Raw genomic sequence first — 16,108 nt, 5'->3', positions numbered from 1 at the left:
TGCTTGGGAGATGAAAGAAATAGAGTGGTAGTAGTAATTTTATTTGTTTTTTTTTTGAAATTCGTGCAAACGGCAAAGAAATGGTTAAATAGAATTACAAGTCGTAGACTAACGGATGCGATCATACCAACTCACATGCACCGGATCCCATCAGAACTCCGAAGTTAAGCGAGTTTGGGCGAGAGTAGTACTAGGATGGGTGACCTCCTGGGAAGTCCTCGTGTTGCATCCCCCAATGTTTTTTTTTTCTTTTTTTTTTCTTTTTTTTTTTTTTGGGGAAGCGCGTTGTATATAACCGAACGTCGTGCTTGGGAGATGAAAGAAATAGAGTGGTAGTAGTAATTTTATTTGTTTTTTTTTTTGAAATTCGTGCAAACGGCAAAGAAATGGTTAAATAGAATTACAAGTCGTAGACTAACGGATGCGATCATACCAACTCACATGCACCGGATCCCATCAGAACTCCGAAGTTAAGCGAGTTTGGGCGAGAGTAGTAATAGGATGGGTGACCTCCTGGGAAGTCCTCGTGTTGCATCCCCCAATGTTTTTTTTTTCTTTTTTTTTTCTTTTTTTTTTCTTTTTTTTTTTTTTGGGGAAGCGCGTTGTATATAACCGAACGTCGTGCTTGGGAGATGAAAGAAATAGAGTGGTAGTAGTAATTTTATTTGTTTTTTTTTTTGAAATTCGTGCAAACGGCAAAGAAATGGTTAAATAGAATTACAAGTCGTAGACTAACGGATGCGATCATACCAACTCACATGCACCGGATCCCATCAGAACTCCGAAGTTAAGCGAGTTTGGGCGAGAGTAGTACTAGGATGGGTGACCTCCTAGGAAGTCCTCGTGTTGCATCCCCCAATCTTTTTTTTTCTTTTTTTTTTTTGGGGAAGCGCGTCGTATATAACCGAACGTCGTGCTTGGGAGATGAAAGAAATAGAGTGGTAGTAGTAATTTTATTTGTTTTTTTTTTTAAATTCGTGCAAACGGCAAAGAAATGGTTAAATAGAATTACAAGTCGTAGACTAACGGATGCGATCATACCAACTCACATGCACCGGATCCCATCAGAACTCCGAAGTTAAGCGAGTTTGGGCGAGAGTAGTACTAGGATGGGTGACCTCCTGGGAAGTCCTCGAGTTGCATCCCCCAATCTTTTTTTTTTCTTTTTTTTTTCTTTTTTTTTTCTTTTTTTTTTCTTTTTTTTTTGTTTTTTTTTTTGGGGAAGCGCGTCGTATATAACCGAACGTCGTGTTTGGGAGATGAAACAAACAGAGTGGTAGTAGTAATTTTATTTGTTTTTTTTTTGAAATTCGTGCAAACGGCAAAGAAATGGTTAAATAGAATTACAAGTCGTAGACTAACGGATGCGATCATACCAACTCACATGCACCGGATCCCATCAGAACTCCAAAGTTAAGCGAGTTTGGGCGAGAGTAGTACTAGGATGGGTGACCTCCTGGGAAGTCCTCGTGTTGCATCCCCCAATGTTTTTTTTTTCTTTTTTTTTTCTTTTTTTTTTTTTTGGGGAAGCGCGTTGTATATAACCGAACGTCGTGCTTGGGAGATGAAAGAAATAGAGTGGTAGTAGTAATTTTATTTGTTTTTTTTTTTAAATTCGTGCAAACGGCAAAGAAATGGTTAAATAGAATTACAAGTCGTAGACTAACGAATGCGATCATACCAACTCACATGCACCGGATCCCATCAGAACTCCGAAGTTAAGCGAGTTTGGGCGAGAGTAGTACTAGGATGGGTGACCTCCTGGGAAGTCCTCGAGTTGCATCCCCCAATCTTTTTTTTTTTCTTTTTTTTTTCTTTTTTTTTTCTTTTTTTTTTTGGGGAAGCGCGTCGTATATAACCGAACGTCGTGCTTGGGAGATGAAAGAAACAGAGTGGTAGTAGTAATTTTATTTGTTTTTTTTTTTAAATTCGTGCAAACGGCAAAGAAATGGTTAAATAGAATTACAAGTCGTAGACTAACGGATGCGATCATACCAACTCACATGCACCGGATCCCATCAGAACTCCAAAGTTAAGCGAGTTTGGGCGAGAGTAGTACTAGGATGGGTGACCTCCTGGGAAGTCCTCGTGTTGCATCCCCCAATGTTTTTTTTTTCTTTTTTTTTTCTTTTTTTTTTTTTTTGGGGAAGCGCGTTGTATATAACCGAACGTCGTGCTTGGGAGATGAAAGAAATAGAGTGGTAGTAGTAATTTTATTTGTTTTTTTTTTTAAATTCGTGCAAACGGCAAAGAAATGGTTAAATACAATTACAAGTCGTAGACTAACGGATGCGATCATACCAACTCACATGCACCGGATCCCATCAGACCTCCGAAGTTAAGCGAGTTTGGGCGAGAGTAGTACTAGGATGGGTGACCTCCTGGGAAGTCCTCGAGTTGCATCCCCCAATCTTTTTTTTTTTCTTTTTTTTTTCTTTTTTTTTTCTTTTTTTTTTCTTTTTTTTTTCTTTTTTTTTTCTTTTTTTTTTGGGGAAGCGCGTCGTATATAACCGAACGTCGTGCTTGGGAGATGAAAGAAACAGAGTGGTAGTAGTAATTTTATTTGTTTTTTTTTTTAAATTCGTGCAAACGGCAAAGAAATGGTTAAATAGAATTACAAGTCGTAGACTAACGGATGCGATCATACCAACTCACATGCACCGGATCCCATCAAAACTCCAAAGTTAAGCGAGTTTGGGCGAGAGTAGTACTAGGATAGGTGACCTCATGGGAAGTCCTCGTGTTGCATCCCCCAATGTTTTTTTTTTCTTTTTTTTTTCTTTTTTTTTTTTTTGGGGAAGCGCGTTGTATATAACCGAACGTCGTGCTTGGGAGATGAAAGAAATAGAGTGGTAGTAGTAATTTTATTTGTTTTTTTTTTTGAAATTCGTGCAAACGGCAAAGAAATGGTTAAATAGAATTACAAGTCGTAGACTAACGGATGCGATCATACCAACTCACATGCACCGGATCCCATCAGAACTCCGAAGTTAAGCGAGTTTGGGCGAGAGTAGTACTAGGATGGGTGACCTCCTGGGAAGTCCTCGTGTTGCATCCCCCAATCTTTTTTTTTTCTTTTTTTTTTCTTTTTTTTTTTCTTTTTTTTTTCTTTTTTTTTTCTTTTTTTTTTTTGGGGGAAGCGCGTCGTATATAACCGAATGTCGTGCTTGGGAGATGAAAGAAATAGAGTGGTAGTAGTAATTTTATTTGTTTTTTTTTTGAAATTCGTGCAAACGGCAAAGAAATGGTTAAATAGAATTACAAGTCGTAGACTAACGGATGCGATCATACCAACTCACATGCACCGGATCCCATCAGAACTCCGAAGTTAAGCGAGTTTGGGCGAGAGTAGTACTAGGATGGGTGACCTCCTGGGAAGTCCTCGTGTTGCATCCCCCAATCTTTTTTTTTTTCTTTTTTTTTTCTTTTTTTTTTTTTTTTTTTTTTGGGGAAGCGCGTCGTATATAACCGAACGTCGTGCTTGGGAGATGAAAGAAACAGAGTGGTAGTAGTAATTTTATTTGTTTTTTTTTTCAAATTCGTGCAAACGGCAAAGAAATGGTTAAATAGAATTACAAGTCGTAGACTAACGGATGCGATCATACCAACTCACATGCACCGGATCCCATCAGAACTCCGAAGTTAAGCGAGTTTGGGCGAGAGTAGTACTAGGATGGGTGACCTCCTGGGAAGTCCTCGTGTTGCATCCCCCAATGTTTTTTTTTTCTTTTTTTTTTCTTTTTTTTTTTTTTGGGGAAGCGCGTTGTATATAACCGAACGTCGTGCTTGGGAGATGAAAGAAATAGAGTGGTAGTAGTAATTTTATTTGTTTTTTTTTTTGAAATTCGTGCAAACGGCAAAGAAATGGTTAAATAGAATTACAAGTCGTAGACTAACGGATGCGATCATACCAACTCACATGCACCGGATCCCATCAGAACTCCGAAGTTAAGCGAGTTTGGGCGAGAGTAGTACTAGGATGGGTGACCTCCTGGGAAGTCCTCGTGTTGCATCCCCCAATCTTTTTTTTTTTCTTTTTTTTTTCTTTTTTTTTTGTTTTTTTTTTTTGGGGGAAGCGCGTCGTATATAACCGAATGTCGTGCTTGGGAGATGAAAGAAATAGAGTGGTAGTAGTAATTTTATTTGTTTTTTTTTTGAAATTCGTGCAAACGGCAAAGAGATGGTTAAATAGAATTACAAGTCGTAGACTAACGGATGCGATCATACCAACTCACATGCACCGGATCCCATCAGAACTCCGAAGTTAAGCGAGTTTTGGCGAGAGTAGTACTAGGATGGGTGACCTCCTGGGAAGTCCTCGAGTTGCATCCCCCAATCTTTTTTTTTTTCTTTTTTTTTTCTTTTTTTTTTCTTTTTTTTTTCTTTTTTTTTTGGGGAAGCGCGTCGTATATAACCGAACGTCGTGCTTGGGAGATGAAAGAAACAGAGTGGTAGTAGTAATTTTATTTGTTTTTTTTTTTAAAGTCGTGCAAACGGCAAAGAAATGGTTAAATAGAATTACAAGTCGTAGACTAACGGATGCGATCATACCAACTCACATGCACCGGATCCCATCAGAACTCCGAAGTTAAGCGAGTTTGGGCGAGAGTAGTACTAGGATGGGTGACCTCCTGGGAAGTCCTCGAGTTGCATCCCCCAATCTTTTTTTTTTCTTTTTTTTTTCTTTTTTTTTTCTTTTTTTTTTGTTTTTTTTTTTGGGGAAGCGCGTCGTATATAACCGAACGTCGTGCTTGGGAGATGAAAGAAACAGAGTGGTAGTAGTAATTTTATTTGTTTTTTTTTTTAAATTCGTGCAAACGGCAAAGAAATGGTTAAATAGAATTACAAGTCGTAGACTAACGGATGCGATCATACCAACTCACATGCACCGGATCCCATCAGAACTCCAAAGTTAAGCGAGTTTGGGCGAGAGTAGTACTAGGATGGGAGACCTCCTGGGAAGTCCTCGTGTTGCATCCCCCAATGTTTTTTTTTTCTTTTTTTTTTCTTTTTTTTTTTTTTGGGGAAGCGCGTTGTATATAACCGAACGTCGTGCTTGGGAGATGAAAGAAATAGAGTGGTAGTAGTAATTTTATTTGTTTTTTTTTTTAAATTCGTGCAAACGGCAAAGAAATGGTTAAATAGAATTACAAGTCGTAGACTAACGGATGCGATCATACCAACTCACATGCACCGGATCCCATCAGAACTCCGAAGTTAAGCGAGTTTGGGCGAGAGTAGTACTAGGATGGGTGACCTCCTGGGAAGTCCTCGAGTTGCATCCCCCAATCTTTTTTTTTTTCTTTTTTTTTTCTTTTTTTTTTCTTTTTTTTTTCTTTTTTTTTTCTTTTTTTTTTCTTTTTTTTTTCTTTTTTTTTTTGGGGAAGCGCGTCGTATATAACCGAACGTCGTGCTTGGGAGATGAAAGAAACAGAGTGGTAGTAGTAATTTTATTTGTTTTTTTTTTTAAATTCGTGCAAACGGCAAAGAAATGGTTAAATAGAATTACAAGTCGTAGACTAACGGATGCGATCATACCAACTCACATGCACCGGATCCCATCAAAACTCCAAAGTTAAGCGAGTTTGGGCGAGAGTAGTACTAGGATGGGTGACCTCCTGGGAAGTCCTCGTGTTGCATCCCCCAATGTTTTTTTTTTCTTTTTTTTTTCTTTTTTTTTTCTTTTTTTTTTTTTTGGGGAAGCGCGTTGTATATAACCGAACGTCGTGCTTGGGAGATGAAAGAAATAGAGTGGTAGTAGTAATTTTATTTGTTTTTTTTTTTGAAATTCGTGCAAACGGCAAAGAAATGGTTAAATAGAATTACAAGTCGTAGACTAACGGATGCGATCATACCAACTCACATGCACCGGATCCCATCAGAACTCCGAAGTTAAGCGAGTTTGGGCGAGAGTAGTACTAGGATGGGTGACCTCCTGGGAAGTCCTCGTGTTGCATCCCCCAATCTTTTTTTTTTCTTTTTTTTTTCTTTTTTTTTTCTTTTTTTTTTCTTTTTTTTTTTTGGGGAAGCGCGTCGTATATAACCGAACGTCGTGCTTGGGAGATGAAAGAAACAGAGTGGTAGTAGTAATTTTATTTGTTTTTTTTTTCAAATTCGTGCAAACGGCAAAGAAATGGTTAAATAGAATTACAAGTCGTAGACTAACGGATGCGATCATACCAACTCACATGCACCGGATCCCATCAGAACTCCGAAGTTAAGCGAGTTTGGGCGAGAGTAGTACTAGGATGGGTGACCTCCTGGGAAGTCCTCGTGTTGCATCCCCCAATGTTTTTTTTTTCTTTTTTTTTTCTTTTTTTTTTTTTTTTTTTTTTTTTGGGGAAGCGCGTTGTATATAACCGAACGTCGTGCTTGGGAGATGAAAGAAATAGAGTGGTAGTAGTAATTTTATTTGTTTTTTTTTTTGAAATTCGTGCAAACGGCAAAGAAATGGTTAAATAGAATTACAAGTCGTAGACTAACGGATGCGATCATACCAACTCACATGCACCGGATCCCATCAGAACTCCGAAGCTAAGCGAGTTTGGGCGAGAGTAGTACTAGGATGGGTGACCTCCTGGGAAGTCCTCGTGTTGCATCCCCCAATCTTTTTTTTTTCTTTTTTTTTTCTTTTTTTTTTGTTTTTTTTTTTTGGGGGAAGCGCGTCGTATATAACCGAATGTCGTGCTTGGGAGATGAAAGAAATAGAGTGGTAGTAGTAATTTTATTTGTTTTTTTTTTGAAATTCGTGCAAACGGCAAAGAAATGGTTAAATAGAATTACAAGTCGTAGACTAACGGATGCGATCATACCAACTCACATGCACCGGATCCCATCAGAACTCCGAAGTTAAGCGAGTTTGGGCGAGAGTAGTACTAGGATGGGTGACCTCCTGGGAAGTCCTCGTGTTGCATCCCCCAATGTTTTTTTTTTCTTTTTTTTTTCTTTTTTTTTTCTTTTTTTTTTTTTTGGGGAAGCGCGTTGTATATAACCGAACGTCGTGCTTGGGAGATGAAAGAAATAGAGTGGTAGTAGTAATTTTATTTGTTTTTTTTTTTGAAATTCGTGCAAACGGCAAAGAAATGGTTAAATAGAATTACAAGTCGTAGACTAACGGATGCGATCATACCAACTCACATGCACCGGATCCCATCAGAACTCCGAAGTTAAGCGAGTTTGGGCGAGAGTAGTAATAGGATGGGTGACCTCCTGGGAAGTCCTCGTGTTGCATCCCCCAATGTTTTTTTTTTCTTTTTTTTTTCTTTTTTTTTTCTTTTTTTTTTTTTTGGGGAAGCGCGTTGTATATAACCGAACGTCGTGCTTGGGAGATGAAAGAAATAGAGTGGTAGTAGTAATTTTATTTGTTTTTTTTTTTGAAATTCGTGCAAACGGCAAAGAAATGGTTAAATAGAATTACAAGTCGTAGACTAACGGATGCGATCATACCAACTCACATGCACCGGATCCCATCAGAACTCCGAAGTTAAGCGAGTTTGGGCGAGAGTAGTACTAGGATGGGTGACCTCCTAGGAAGTCCTCGTGTTGCATCCCCCAATCTTTTTTTTTCTTTTTTTTTTTTGGGGAAGCGCGTCGTATATAACCGAACGTCGTGCTTGGGAGATGAAAGAAATAGAGTGGTAGTAGTAATTTTATTTGTTTTTTTTTTTAAATTCGTGCAAACGGCAAAGAAATGGTTAAATAGAATTACAAGTCGTAGACTAACGGATGCGATCATACCAACTCACATGCACCGGATCCCATCAGAACTCCGAAGTTAAGCGAGTTTGGGCGAGAGTAGTACTAGGATGGGTGACCTCCTGGGAAGTCCTCGTGTTGCATCCCCCAATCTTTTTTTTTTCTTTTTTTTTTTTTTTTTTTGTTTTTTTTTTTTGGGGGAAGCGCGTCGTATATAACCGAATGTCGTGCTTGGGAGATGAAAGAAATAGAGTGGTAGTAGTAATTTTATTTGTTTTTTTTTTGAAATTCGTGCAAACGGCAAAGAAATGGTTAAATAGAATTACAAGTCGTAGACTAACGGATGCGATCATACCAACTCACATGCACCGGATCCCATCAGAACTCCGAAGTTAAGCGAGTTTGGGCGAGAGTAGTACTAGGATGGGTGACCTCCTGGGAAGTCCTCGTGTTGCATCCCCCAATTTTTTTTTTTTCTTTTTTTTTTCTTTTTTTTTTCTTTTTTTTTTCTTTTTTTTTTCTTTTTTTTTTCTTTTTTTTTTCTTTTTTTTTTGTTTTTTTTTTTTGGGGGAAGCGCGTCGTATATAACCGAATGTCGTGCTTGGGAGATGAAAGAAATAGAGTGGTAGTAGTAATTTTATTTGTTTTTTTTTTGAAATTCGTGCAAACGGCAAAGAAATGGTTAAATAGAATTACAAGTCGTAGACTAACGGATGCGATCATACCAACTCACATGCACCAGATCCCATCAGAACTCCGAAGTTAAGCGAGTTTGGGCGAGAGTAGTACTAGGATGGGTGACCTCCTGGGAAGTCCTCGTGTTGCATCCCCCAATCTTTTTTTTTTTCTTTTTTTTTTCTTTTTTTTTTGTTTTTTTTTTTTGGGGAAGCGCGTCGTATATAACCGAACGTCGTGCTTGGGAGATGAAAGAAACAGAGTGGTAGTAGTAATTTTATTTGTTTTTTTTTTTAAATTCGTGCAAACGGCAAAGAAATGGTTAAATAGAATTACAAGTCGTAGACTAACGGATGCGATCATACCAACTCACATGCACCGGATCCCATCAGAACTCCGAAGTTAAGCGAGTTTGGGCGAGAGTAGTACTAGGATGGGTGACCTCCTGGGAAGTCCTCGAGTTGCATCCCCCAATCTTTTTTTTTTTCTTTTTTTTTTCTTTTTTTTTTGTTTTTTTTTTTGGGGAAGCGCGTCGTATATAACCGAACGTCGTGCTTGGTAGATGAAAGAAACAGAGTGGTAGTAGTAATTTTATTTGTTTTTTTTTTTAAATTCGTGCAAACGGCAAAGAAATGGTTAAATAGAATTATAAGTCGTAGACTAACGGATGCGATCATACCAACTCACATGCACCGGATCCCATCAGAACTCCAAAGTTAAGCGAGTTTGGGCGAGAGTAGTACTAGGATGGGTGACCTCCTGGGAAGTCCTCGTGTTGCATCCCCCAATGTTTTTTTTTTCTTTTTTTTTTCTTTTTTTTTTTTTTGGGGAAGCGCGTTGTATATAACCGAACGTCGTGCTTGGGAGATGAAAGAAATAGAGTGGTAGTAGTAATTTTATTTGTTTTTTTTTTTGAAATTCGTGCAAACGGCAAAGAAATGGTTAAATAGAATTACAAGTCGTAGACTAACGGATGCGATCATACCAACTCACATGCACCGGATCCCATCAGAACTCCGAAGTTAAGCGAGTTTGGGCGAGTGTAGTACTAGGATGGGTGACCTCCTGGGAAGTCCTCGTGTTGCATCCCCCAATCTTTTTTTTTTCTTTTTTTTTTCTTTTTTTTTTGTTTTTTTTTTTTGGGGGAAGCGCGTCGTATATAACCGAATGTCGTGCTTGGGAGATGAAAGAAATAGAGTGGTAGTAGTAATTTTATTTGTTTTTTTGTTGAAATTCGTGCAAACGGCAAAGAAATGGTTAAATAGAATTACAAGTCGTAGACTAACGGATGCGATCATACCAACTCACATGCACCGGATCCCATCAGAACTCCGAAGTTAAGCGAGTTTGGGCGAGAGTAGTACTAGGATGGGTGACCTCCTAGGAAGTCCTCGTGTTGCATCCCCCAATCTTTTTTTTTCTTTTTTTTTTTTGGGGAAGCGCGTCGTATATAACCGAACGTCGTGCTTGGGAGATGAAAGAAATAGAGTGGTAGTAGTAATTTTATTTGTTTTTTTTTTTAAATTCGTGCAAACGGCAAAGAAATGGTTAAATAGAATTACAAGTCGTAGACTAACGGATGCGATCATACCAACTCACATGCACCGGATCCCATCAGAACTCCGAAGTTAAGCGAGTTTGGGCGAGAGTAGTACTAGGATGGGTGACCTCCTGGGAAGTCCTCGTGTTGCATCCCCCAATCTTTTTTTTTCTTTTTTTTTTTTTTGGGGAAGCGCGTCGTATATAACCGAACGTCGTGCTTGGGAGATGAAAGAAATAGAGTGGTAGTAGTAATTTTATTTGTTTTTTTTTTTAAATTCGTGCAAACGGCAAAGAAATGGTTAAATAGAATTACAAGTCGTAGACTAACGGATGCGATCATACCAACTCACATGCACCGGATCCCATCAGAACTCCGAAGTTAAGCGAGATTGGGCGAGAGTAGTACTAGGATGGGTGACCTCCTAGGAAGTCCTCGTGTTGCATCCCCCAATCTTTTTTTTTTTCTTTTTTTTTTGTTTTTTTTTTTTGGGGAAGCGCGTCGTATATAACCGAACGTCGTGCTTGGGAGATGAAAGAAATAGAGTGGTAGTAGTAATTTTATTTGTTTTTTTTTTTAAATTCGTGCAAACGGCAAAGAAATGGTTAAATAGAATTACAAGTCGTAGACTAACGGATGCGGTCATACCAACTCACATGCACCGGATCCCATCAGAACTCCGAAGTTAAGCGAGTTTGGGCGAGAGTAGTACTAGGATGGGTGACCTCCTGGGAAGTCCTCGTGTTGCATCCCCCAATCTTTTTTTTTTCTTTTTTTTTTTTTGGGGAAGCGCGTCGTATATAACCGAACGTCATGCTTGGGAGATGAAAGAAATAGAGTGGTAGTAGTAATTTTATTTGTTTTTTTTTTTGAAATTCGTGCAAACGGCAAAGAAATGGTTAAATAGAATTACAAGTCGTAGACTAACGGATGCGATCATACCAACTCACATGCACCGGATCCCATCAGAACTCCGAAGTTAAGCGAGTTTGGGCGAGAGTAGTACTAGGATGGGTGACCTCCTGGGAAGTCCTCGTGTTGCATCCCCCAATCTTTTTTTTTTCTTTTTTTTTTGTTTTTTTTTTTTGGGGAAGCGCGTCGTATATAACCGAACGTCGTGCTTGGGAGATGAAAGAAATAGAGTGGTAGTAGTAATTTTATTTGTTTTTTTTTTTAAATTCGTGCAAACGGCAAAGAAATGGTTAAATAGAATTACAAGTCGTAGAGAAACGGATGCGGTCATACCAACTCACATGCACCGGATCCCATCAGAACTCCGAAGTTAAGCGAGTTTGGGCGAGAGTAGTACTAGGATGGGTGACCTCCTGGGAAGTCCTCGTGTTGCATCCCCCAATCTTTTTTTTTTTTTTTTTTTTTTTTGGGGAAGCGCGTCGTATATAACCGAACGTCGTGCTTGGGAGATGAAAGAAATAGAGTGGTAGTAGTAATTTTATTTGTTTTTTTTTTTGAAATTCGTGCAAACGGCAAAGAAATGGTTAAATAGAATTACAAGTCGTAGACTAACGGATGCGATCATACCAACTCACATGCACCGGATCCCATCAGAACTCCGAAGTTAAGCGAGTTTGGGCGAGAGTAGTACTAGGATGGGTGACCTCCTGGGAAGTCCTCGTGTTGCATCCCCCAATGTTTTTTTTTTCTTTTTTTTTTCTTTTTTTTTTTTTTGGGGAAGCGCGTTGTATATAACCGAACGTCGTGCTTGGGAGATGAAAGAAATAGAGTGGTAGTAGTAATTTTATTTGTTTTTTTTTTTGAAATTCGTGCAAACGGCAAAGAAATGGTTAAATAGAATTACAAGTCGTAGACTAACGGATGCGATCATACCAACTCACATGCACCGGATCCCATCAGAACTCCGAAGTTAAGCGAGTTTGGGCGAGTGTAGTACTAGGATGGGTGACCTCCTGGGAAGTCCTCGTGTTGCATCCCCCAATCTTTTTTTTTTCTTTTTTTTTTCTTTTTTTTTTGTTTTTTTTTTTTGGGGGAAGCGCGTCGTATATAACCGAATGTCGTGCTTGGGAGATGAAAGAAATAGAGTGGTAGTAGTAATTTTATTTGTTTTTTTGTTGAAATTCGTGCAAACGGCAAAGAAATGGTTAAATAGAATTACAAGTCGTAGACTAACGGATGCGATCATACCAACTCACATGCACCGGATCCCATCAGAACTCCGAAGTTAAGCGAGTTTGGGCGAGAGTAGTACTAGGATGGGTGACCTCCTAGGAAGTCCTCGTGTTGCATCCCCCAATCTTTTTTTTTCTTTTTTTTTTTTGGGGAAGCGCGTCGTATATAACCGAACGTCGTGCTTGGGAGATGAAAGAAATAGAGTGGTAGTAGTAATTTTATTTGTTTTTTTTTTTAAATTCGTGCAAACGGCAAAGAAATGGTTAAATAGAATTACAAGTCGTAGACTAACGGATGCGATCATACCAACTCACATGCACCGGATCCCATCAGAACTCCGAAGTTAAGCGAGTTTGGGCGAGAGTAGTACTAGGATGGGTGACCTCCTGGGAAGTCCTCGTGTTGCATCCCCCAATCTTTTTTTTTCTTTTTTTTTTTTTTGGGGAAGCGCGTCGTATATAACCGAACGTCGTGCTTGGGAGATGAAAGAAATAGAGTGGTAGTAGTAATTTTATTTGTTTTTTTTTTTAAATTCGTGCAAACGGCAAAGAAATGGTTAAATAGAATTACAAGTCGTAGACTAACGGATGCGATCATACCAACTCACATGCACCGGATCCCATCAGAACTCCGAAGTTAAGCGAGATTGGGCGAGAGTAGTACTAGGATGGGTGACCTCCTAGGAAGTCCTCGTGTTGCATCCCCCAATCTTTTTTTTTTTCTTTTTTTTTTGTTTTTTTTTTTTGGGGAAGCGCGTCGTATATAACCGAACGTCGTGCTTGGGAGATGAAAGAAATAGAGTGGTAGTAGTAATTTTATTTGTTTTTTTTTTTAAATTCGTGCAAACGGCAAAGAAATGGTTAAATAGAATTACAAGTCGTAGACTAACGGATGCGGTCATACCAACTCACATGCACCGGATCCCATCAGAACTCCGAAGTTAAGCGAGTTTGGGCGAGAGTAGTACTAGGATGGGTGACCTCCTGGGAAGTCCTCGTGTTGCATCCCCCAATCTTTTTTTTTTCTTTTTTTTTTTTTGGGGAAGCGCGTCGTATATAACCGAACGTCATGCTTGGGAGATGAAAGAAATAGAGTGGTAGTAGTAATTTTATTTGTTTTTTTTTTTGAAATTCGTGCAAACGGCAAAGAAATGGTTAAATAGAATTACAAGTCGTAGACTAACGGATGCGATCATACCAACTCACATGCACCGGATCCCATCAGAACTCCGAAGTTAAGCGAGTTTGGGCGAGAGTAGTACTAGGATGGGTGACCTCCTGGGAAGTCCTCGTGTTGCATCCCCCAATCTTTTTTTTTTCTTTTTTTTTTGTTTTTTTTTTTTGGGGAAGCGCGTCGTATATAACCGAACGTCGTGCTTGGGAGATGAAAGAAATAGAGTGGTAGTAGTAATTTTATTTGTTTTTTTTTTTAAATTCGTGCAAACGGCAAAGAAATGGTTAAATAGAATTACAAGTCGTAGAGAAACGGATGCGGTCATACCAACTCACATGCACCGGATCCCATCAGAACTCCGAAGTTAAGCGAGTTTGGGCGAGAGTAGTACTAGGATGGGTGACCTCCTGGGAAGTCCTCGTGTTGCATCCCCCAATCTTTTTTTTTCTTTTTTTTTTTTTTGGGGAAGCGCGTCGTATATAACCGAACGTCGTGCTTGGGAGATGAAAGAAATAGAGTGGTAGTAGTAATTTTATTTGTTTTTTTTTTTGAAATTCGTGCAAACGGCAAAGAAATGGTTAAATAGAATTACAAGTCGTAGACTAACGGATGCGATCATACCAACTCACATGCACCGGATCCCATCAGAACTCCGAAGTTAAGCGAGTTTGGGCGAGAGTAGTACTAGGATGGGTGACCTCCTGGGAAGTCCTCGTGTTGCATCCCCCAATCTTTTTTTTTTTCTTTTTTTTTTCTTTTTTTTTTGGTTTTTTTTTTTTGGGGAAGCGCGTCGTATATAACCGAACGTCGTGCTTGGGAGATGAAAGAAATAGAGTGGTAGTAGTAATTTTATTTGTTTTTTTTTTGAAATTCGTGCAAACGGCAAAGAAATGGTTAAATAGAATTACAAGTCGTAGACTAACGGATGCGATCATACCAACTCACATGCACCGGATCCCATCAGAACTCCGAAGTTAAGCGAGTTTGGGCGAGAGTAGTACTAGGATGGGTGATCTCCTGGGAAGTCCTCGTGTTGCATCACCCAATCTTTTTTTTTTTCTTTTTTTTTTCTTTTTTTTTTGTTTTTTTTTTGGGGAAGCGCGTCGTATATAACCGAACGTCGTGCTTGGGAGATGAAAGAAATAGAGTGGTAGTAGTAATTTTATTTGTTTTTTTTTTTAAATTCGTGCAAACGGCAAAGAAATGGTTAAATAGAATTACAAGTCGTAAACTAACGGATGCGATCATACCAACTCACATGCACCGGATCCCATCAGAACTCCGAAGTTAAGCGAGTTTGGGCAAGAGTAGTACTAGGATGGGTGACCTCCTGGGAAGTCCTCGTGTTGCATCCCCCAATCTTTTTTTTTTCTTTTTTTTTTTTTTGGGGAAGCGCGTCGTATATAACCGAACGTCGTGCTTGGGAGATGAAAGAAATAGAGTGGTAGTAGTAATTTTATTTGTTTTTTTTTTGAAATTCGTGCAAACGGCAAAGAAATGGTTAAATAGAATTACAAGTCGTAGACTAACGGATGCGATCATACCAACTCACATGCACCGGATCCCATCAGAACTCCGAAGTTAAGCGAGTTTGGGCGAGAGTAGTACCAGGATGGGTGACCTCCTGGGAAGTCCTCGTGTTGCATCCCCCAATCTTTTTTTTTTCTTTTTTTTTTCTTTTTTTTTTGTTTTTTTTTTTGGGGGAAGCGCGTCGTATATAACCGAACGTCGTGCTTGGGAGATGAAAGAAATAGAGTGGCAGTAGTAATTTTATTTGTTTTTTTTTTGAAATTCGTGCAAACGGCAAAGAAATGGTTAAATAGAATTACAAGTTGTAGACTAACGGATGCGATCATACCAACTCACATGCACCGGATCCCATCAGAACTCCGAAATTAAGCGAGTTTGGGCGAGAGTAGTACTAGGATGGGTGACCTCCTGGGAAGTCCTCGTGTTGCATCCCCCAATCTTTTTTTTTTTCTTTTTTTTTTGTTTTTTTTTTTTGGGGAAGCGCGTCGTATATAACCGAACGTCGTGCTTGGGAGATGAAAGAAATAGAGTGGTAGTAGTAATTTTATTTGTTTTTTTTTTGAAATTCGTGCAAACGGCAAAGAAATGATTAAATAGAATTACAAGTCGTAGACTAACGGATGCGATCATACCAACTCACATGCACCGGATCCCATCAGAACTCCGAAGTTAAGCGAGTTTGGGCGAGAGTAGTACTAGGATGGGTGACCTCCTGGGAAGTCCTCGTGTTGCATCCCCCAATCTTTTTTTTTTCTTTTTTTTTTGTTTTTTTTTTTTTGGGGAAGCGCGTCGTATATAACCGAACGTTGTGCTTGGGAGATGAAAGAAATAGAGTGGTAGTAGTAATTTTATTTGTTTTTTTTTTGAAATTCGTGCAAACGGCAAAGAAATGGTTAAATAGAATTACAAGTCGTAGACTAACGGATGCGATCATACCAACTCACATGCACCGGATCCCATCAGAACTCCGAAGCTAAGCGAGTTTGGGCGAGAGTAGTACTAGGATGGGTGACCTCCTGGGAAGTCCTCGTGTTGCATCCCCCAATCTTTTTTTTTTCTTTTTTTTTTGTTTTTTTTTTTTGGGGAAGCGCGTCGTATATAACCGAACGTCGTGCTTGGGAGATGAAAGAAATAGAGTGGTAGTAGTAATTTTATTTGTTTTTTTTTTTAAATTCGTGCAAACGGCAAAGAAATGGTTAAATAGAATTACAAGTCGTAGAGAAACGGATGCGGTCATACCAACTCACATGCACCGGATCCCATCAGAACTCCGAAGTTAAGCGAGTTTGGGCGAGAGTAGTACTAGGATGGGTGACCTCCTGGGAAGTCCTCGTGTTGCATCCCCCAATC

General features: G+C 39.2%; 52 non-coding genes across 52 annotated transcripts; all 52 read left to right on the top strand.

The window, feature by feature from the left end:
• Nucleotides 1–113: 113 nt before the first annotated feature.
• On the top strand, nt 114–232 carry LOC137718996 (5S ribosomal RNA). Its single transcript, XR_011066072.1, has one exon. It is a non-coding gene; the product is annotated as a 5S ribosomal RNA (ribosomal RNA).
• A 187-nt stretch (nt 233–419) lies between these two features.
• LOC137719233 (5S ribosomal RNA) lies at nt 420–538 on the top strand. The gene has a single exon (XR_011066294.1). It is a non-coding gene; the product is annotated as a 5S ribosomal RNA (ribosomal RNA).
• A 198-nt stretch (nt 539–736) lies between these two features.
• On the top strand, nt 737–855 carry LOC137719091 (5S ribosomal RNA). The gene has a single exon (XR_011066161.1). It is a non-coding gene; the product is annotated as a 5S ribosomal RNA (ribosomal RNA).
• A 172-nt stretch (nt 856–1,027) lies between these two features.
• On the top strand, nt 1,028–1,146 carry LOC137719115 (5S ribosomal RNA). Its single transcript, XR_011066183.1, has one exon. It is a non-coding gene; the product is annotated as a 5S ribosomal RNA (ribosomal RNA).
• Nucleotides 1,147–1,362: 216 nt separating this feature from the next.
• Nucleotides 1,363–1,481, top strand: LOC137719160 (5S ribosomal RNA). Its single transcript, XR_011066226.1, has one exon. It is a non-coding gene; the product is annotated as a 5S ribosomal RNA (ribosomal RNA).
• A 186-nt stretch (nt 1,482–1,667) lies between these two features.
• On the top strand, nt 1,668–1,786 carry LOC137719242 (5S ribosomal RNA). Its single transcript, XR_011066302.1, has one exon. It is a non-coding gene; the product is annotated as a 5S ribosomal RNA (ribosomal RNA).
• A 195-nt stretch (nt 1,787–1,981) lies between these two features.
• Nucleotides 1,982–2,100, top strand: LOC137719159 (5S ribosomal RNA). Its single transcript, XR_011066225.1, has one exon. It is a non-coding gene; the product is annotated as a 5S ribosomal RNA (ribosomal RNA).
• A 187-nt stretch (nt 2,101–2,287) lies between these two features.
• On the top strand, nt 2,288–2,406 carry LOC137719238 (5S ribosomal RNA). The gene has a single exon (XR_011066298.1). It is a non-coding gene; the product is annotated as a 5S ribosomal RNA (ribosomal RNA).
• A 227-nt stretch (nt 2,407–2,633) lies between these two features.
• LOC137719303 (5S ribosomal RNA) lies at nt 2,634–2,752 on the top strand. Its single transcript, XR_011066359.1, has one exon. It is a non-coding gene; the product is annotated as a 5S ribosomal RNA (ribosomal RNA).
• A 187-nt stretch (nt 2,753–2,939) lies between these two features.
• Nucleotides 2,940–3,058, top strand: LOC137718995 (5S ribosomal RNA). The gene has a single exon (XR_011066071.1). It is a non-coding gene; the product is annotated as a 5S ribosomal RNA (ribosomal RNA).
• A 219-nt stretch (nt 3,059–3,277) lies between these two features.
• LOC137718994 (5S ribosomal RNA) lies at nt 3,278–3,396 on the top strand. The gene has a single exon (XR_011066070.1). It is a non-coding gene; the product is annotated as a 5S ribosomal RNA (ribosomal RNA).
• A 195-nt stretch (nt 3,397–3,591) lies between these two features.
• LOC137718993 (5S ribosomal RNA) lies at nt 3,592–3,710 on the top strand. Its single transcript, XR_011066069.1, has one exon. It is a non-coding gene; the product is annotated as a 5S ribosomal RNA (ribosomal RNA).
• A 187-nt stretch (nt 3,711–3,897) lies between these two features.
• LOC137718992 (5S ribosomal RNA) lies at nt 3,898–4,016 on the top strand. Its single transcript, XR_011066068.1, has one exon. It is a non-coding gene; the product is annotated as a 5S ribosomal RNA (ribosomal RNA).
• A 197-nt stretch (nt 4,017–4,213) lies between these two features.
• Nucleotides 4,214–4,332, top strand: LOC137719287 (5S ribosomal RNA). Its single transcript, XR_011066344.1, has one exon. It is a non-coding gene; the product is annotated as a 5S ribosomal RNA (ribosomal RNA).
• Nucleotides 4,333–4,537: 205 nt separating this feature from the next.
• LOC137719114 (5S ribosomal RNA) lies at nt 4,538–4,656 on the top strand. The gene has a single exon (XR_011066182.1). It is a non-coding gene; the product is annotated as a 5S ribosomal RNA (ribosomal RNA).
• Nucleotides 4,657–4,861: 205 nt separating this feature from the next.
• On the top strand, nt 4,862–4,980 carry LOC137719205 (5S ribosomal RNA). Its single transcript, XR_011066268.1, has one exon. It is a non-coding gene; the product is annotated as a 5S ribosomal RNA (ribosomal RNA).
• Nucleotides 4,981–5,166: 186 nt separating this feature from the next.
• On the top strand, nt 5,167–5,285 carry LOC137719113 (5S ribosomal RNA). The gene has a single exon (XR_011066181.1). It is a non-coding gene; the product is annotated as a 5S ribosomal RNA (ribosomal RNA).
• Nucleotides 5,286–5,524: 239 nt separating this feature from the next.
• On the top strand, nt 5,525–5,643 carry LOC137719281 (5S ribosomal RNA). The gene has a single exon (XR_011066339.1). It is a non-coding gene; the product is annotated as a 5S ribosomal RNA (ribosomal RNA).
• Nucleotides 5,644–5,841: 198 nt separating this feature from the next.
• LOC137718991 (5S ribosomal RNA) lies at nt 5,842–5,960 on the top strand. The gene has a single exon (XR_011066067.1). It is a non-coding gene; the product is annotated as a 5S ribosomal RNA (ribosomal RNA).
• A 206-nt stretch (nt 5,961–6,166) lies between these two features.
• On the top strand, nt 6,167–6,285 carry LOC137718989 (5S ribosomal RNA). The gene has a single exon (XR_011066065.1). It is a non-coding gene; the product is annotated as a 5S ribosomal RNA (ribosomal RNA).
• Nucleotides 6,286–6,483: 198 nt separating this feature from the next.
• On the top strand, nt 6,484–6,602 carry LOC137719037 (5S ribosomal RNA). The gene has a single exon (XR_011066110.1). It is a non-coding gene; the product is annotated as a 5S ribosomal RNA (ribosomal RNA).
• A 196-nt stretch (nt 6,603–6,798) lies between these two features.
• Nucleotides 6,799–6,917, top strand: LOC137718987 (5S ribosomal RNA). Its single transcript, XR_011066064.1, has one exon. It is a non-coding gene; the product is annotated as a 5S ribosomal RNA (ribosomal RNA).
• A 198-nt stretch (nt 6,918–7,115) lies between these two features.
• On the top strand, nt 7,116–7,234 carry LOC137719232 (5S ribosomal RNA). Its single transcript, XR_011066293.1, has one exon. It is a non-coding gene; the product is annotated as a 5S ribosomal RNA (ribosomal RNA).
• A 198-nt stretch (nt 7,235–7,432) lies between these two features.
• LOC137719090 (5S ribosomal RNA) lies at nt 7,433–7,551 on the top strand. Its single transcript, XR_011066160.1, has one exon. It is a non-coding gene; the product is annotated as a 5S ribosomal RNA (ribosomal RNA).
• A 172-nt stretch (nt 7,552–7,723) lies between these two features.
• LOC137718986 (5S ribosomal RNA) lies at nt 7,724–7,842 on the top strand. Its single transcript, XR_011066063.1, has one exon. It is a non-coding gene; the product is annotated as a 5S ribosomal RNA (ribosomal RNA).
• Nucleotides 7,843–8,036: 194 nt separating this feature from the next.
• LOC137718985 (5S ribosomal RNA) lies at nt 8,037–8,155 on the top strand. The gene has a single exon (XR_011066062.1). It is a non-coding gene; the product is annotated as a 5S ribosomal RNA (ribosomal RNA).
• Nucleotides 8,156–8,406: 251 nt separating this feature from the next.
• LOC137719178 (5S ribosomal RNA) lies at nt 8,407–8,525 on the top strand. The gene has a single exon (XR_011066243.1). It is a non-coding gene; the product is annotated as a 5S ribosomal RNA (ribosomal RNA).
• A 196-nt stretch (nt 8,526–8,721) lies between these two features.
• LOC137719112 (5S ribosomal RNA) lies at nt 8,722–8,840 on the top strand. The gene has a single exon (XR_011066180.1). It is a non-coding gene; the product is annotated as a 5S ribosomal RNA (ribosomal RNA).
• Nucleotides 8,841–9,035: 195 nt separating this feature from the next.
• On the top strand, nt 9,036–9,154 carry LOC137719158 (5S ribosomal RNA). The gene has a single exon (XR_011066224.1). It is a non-coding gene; the product is annotated as a 5S ribosomal RNA (ribosomal RNA).
• A 187-nt stretch (nt 9,155–9,341) lies between these two features.
• Nucleotides 9,342–9,460, top strand: LOC137719056 (5S ribosomal RNA). Its single transcript, XR_011066127.1, has one exon. It is a non-coding gene; the product is annotated as a 5S ribosomal RNA (ribosomal RNA).
• A 196-nt stretch (nt 9,461–9,656) lies between these two features.
• Nucleotides 9,657–9,775, top strand: LOC137719089 (5S ribosomal RNA). The gene has a single exon (XR_011066159.1). It is a non-coding gene; the product is annotated as a 5S ribosomal RNA (ribosomal RNA).
• Nucleotides 9,776–9,947: 172 nt separating this feature from the next.
• LOC137718984 (5S ribosomal RNA) lies at nt 9,948–10,066 on the top strand. The gene has a single exon (XR_011066061.1). It is a non-coding gene; the product is annotated as a 5S ribosomal RNA (ribosomal RNA).
• Nucleotides 10,067–10,240: 174 nt separating this feature from the next.
• LOC137719274 (5S ribosomal RNA) lies at nt 10,241–10,359 on the top strand. Its single transcript, XR_011066332.1, has one exon. It is a non-coding gene; the product is annotated as a 5S ribosomal RNA (ribosomal RNA).
• A 185-nt stretch (nt 10,360–10,544) lies between these two features.
• LOC137719061 (5S ribosomal RNA) lies at nt 10,545–10,663 on the top strand. Its single transcript, XR_011066132.1, has one exon. It is a non-coding gene; the product is annotated as a 5S ribosomal RNA (ribosomal RNA).
• A 175-nt stretch (nt 10,664–10,838) lies between these two features.
• Nucleotides 10,839–10,957, top strand: LOC137718983 (5S ribosomal RNA). Its single transcript, XR_011066060.1, has one exon. It is a non-coding gene; the product is annotated as a 5S ribosomal RNA (ribosomal RNA).
• A 184-nt stretch (nt 10,958–11,141) lies between these two features.
• On the top strand, nt 11,142–11,260 carry LOC137719060 (5S ribosomal RNA). Its single transcript, XR_011066131.1, has one exon. It is a non-coding gene; the product is annotated as a 5S ribosomal RNA (ribosomal RNA).
• Nucleotides 11,261–11,435: 175 nt separating this feature from the next.
• LOC137718982 (5S ribosomal RNA) lies at nt 11,436–11,554 on the top strand. The gene has a single exon (XR_011066059.1). It is a non-coding gene; the product is annotated as a 5S ribosomal RNA (ribosomal RNA).
• Nucleotides 11,555–11,741: 187 nt separating this feature from the next.
• Nucleotides 11,742–11,860, top strand: LOC137719055 (5S ribosomal RNA). Its single transcript, XR_011066126.1, has one exon. It is a non-coding gene; the product is annotated as a 5S ribosomal RNA (ribosomal RNA).
• A 196-nt stretch (nt 11,861–12,056) lies between these two features.
• LOC137719088 (5S ribosomal RNA) lies at nt 12,057–12,175 on the top strand. Its single transcript, XR_011066158.1, has one exon. It is a non-coding gene; the product is annotated as a 5S ribosomal RNA (ribosomal RNA).
• A 172-nt stretch (nt 12,176–12,347) lies between these two features.
• On the top strand, nt 12,348–12,466 carry LOC137718981 (5S ribosomal RNA). Its single transcript, XR_011066058.1, has one exon. It is a non-coding gene; the product is annotated as a 5S ribosomal RNA (ribosomal RNA).
• Nucleotides 12,467–12,640: 174 nt separating this feature from the next.
• On the top strand, nt 12,641–12,759 carry LOC137719273 (5S ribosomal RNA). The gene has a single exon (XR_011066331.1). It is a non-coding gene; the product is annotated as a 5S ribosomal RNA (ribosomal RNA).
• A 185-nt stretch (nt 12,760–12,944) lies between these two features.
• Nucleotides 12,945–13,063, top strand: LOC137719059 (5S ribosomal RNA). The gene has a single exon (XR_011066130.1). It is a non-coding gene; the product is annotated as a 5S ribosomal RNA (ribosomal RNA).
• A 175-nt stretch (nt 13,064–13,238) lies between these two features.
• Nucleotides 13,239–13,357, top strand: LOC137718980 (5S ribosomal RNA). Its single transcript, XR_011066057.1, has one exon. It is a non-coding gene; the product is annotated as a 5S ribosomal RNA (ribosomal RNA).
• Nucleotides 13,358–13,541: 184 nt separating this feature from the next.
• On the top strand, nt 13,542–13,660 carry LOC137719058 (5S ribosomal RNA). The gene has a single exon (XR_011066129.1). It is a non-coding gene; the product is annotated as a 5S ribosomal RNA (ribosomal RNA).
• A 175-nt stretch (nt 13,661–13,835) lies between these two features.
• LOC137718979 (5S ribosomal RNA) lies at nt 13,836–13,954 on the top strand. Its single transcript, XR_011066056.1, has one exon. It is a non-coding gene; the product is annotated as a 5S ribosomal RNA (ribosomal RNA).
• A 197-nt stretch (nt 13,955–14,151) lies between these two features.
• On the top strand, nt 14,152–14,270 carry LOC137719268 (5S ribosomal RNA). The gene has a single exon (XR_011066326.1). It is a non-coding gene; the product is annotated as a 5S ribosomal RNA (ribosomal RNA).
• A 194-nt stretch (nt 14,271–14,464) lies between these two features.
• LOC137719195 (5S ribosomal RNA) lies at nt 14,465–14,583 on the top strand. Its single transcript, XR_011066259.1, has one exon. It is a non-coding gene; the product is annotated as a 5S ribosomal RNA (ribosomal RNA).
• Nucleotides 14,584–14,758: 175 nt separating this feature from the next.
• On the top strand, nt 14,759–14,877 carry LOC137719023 (5S ribosomal RNA). Its single transcript, XR_011066097.1, has one exon. It is a non-coding gene; the product is annotated as a 5S ribosomal RNA (ribosomal RNA).
• A 195-nt stretch (nt 14,878–15,072) lies between these two features.
• LOC137719222 (5S ribosomal RNA) lies at nt 15,073–15,191 on the top strand. Its single transcript, XR_011066283.1, has one exon. It is a non-coding gene; the product is annotated as a 5S ribosomal RNA (ribosomal RNA).
• A 185-nt stretch (nt 15,192–15,376) lies between these two features.
• Nucleotides 15,377–15,495, top strand: LOC137718977 (5S ribosomal RNA). Its single transcript, XR_011066054.1, has one exon. It is a non-coding gene; the product is annotated as a 5S ribosomal RNA (ribosomal RNA).
• A 185-nt stretch (nt 15,496–15,680) lies between these two features.
• LOC137719035 (5S ribosomal RNA) lies at nt 15,681–15,799 on the top strand. Its single transcript, XR_011066109.1, has one exon. It is a non-coding gene; the product is annotated as a 5S ribosomal RNA (ribosomal RNA).
• A 184-nt stretch (nt 15,800–15,983) lies between these two features.
• LOC137719057 (5S ribosomal RNA) lies at nt 15,984–16,102 on the top strand. The gene has a single exon (XR_011066128.1). It is a non-coding gene; the product is annotated as a 5S ribosomal RNA (ribosomal RNA).
• The last annotated feature ends 6 nt before the right edge of the window (nt 16,103–16,108 follow it).

Source organism: Pyrus communis, chromosome 15 (assembly GCF_963583255.1).
Source record: "Pyrus communis chromosome 15, drPyrComm1.1, whole genome shotgun sequence".
Classification (NCBI taxonomy): Eukaryota; Viridiplantae; Streptophyta; class Magnoliopsida; order Rosales; family Rosaceae; genus Pyrus; species Pyrus communis.
This window is presented reverse-complemented; position numbering and strand designations above follow the sequence as displayed.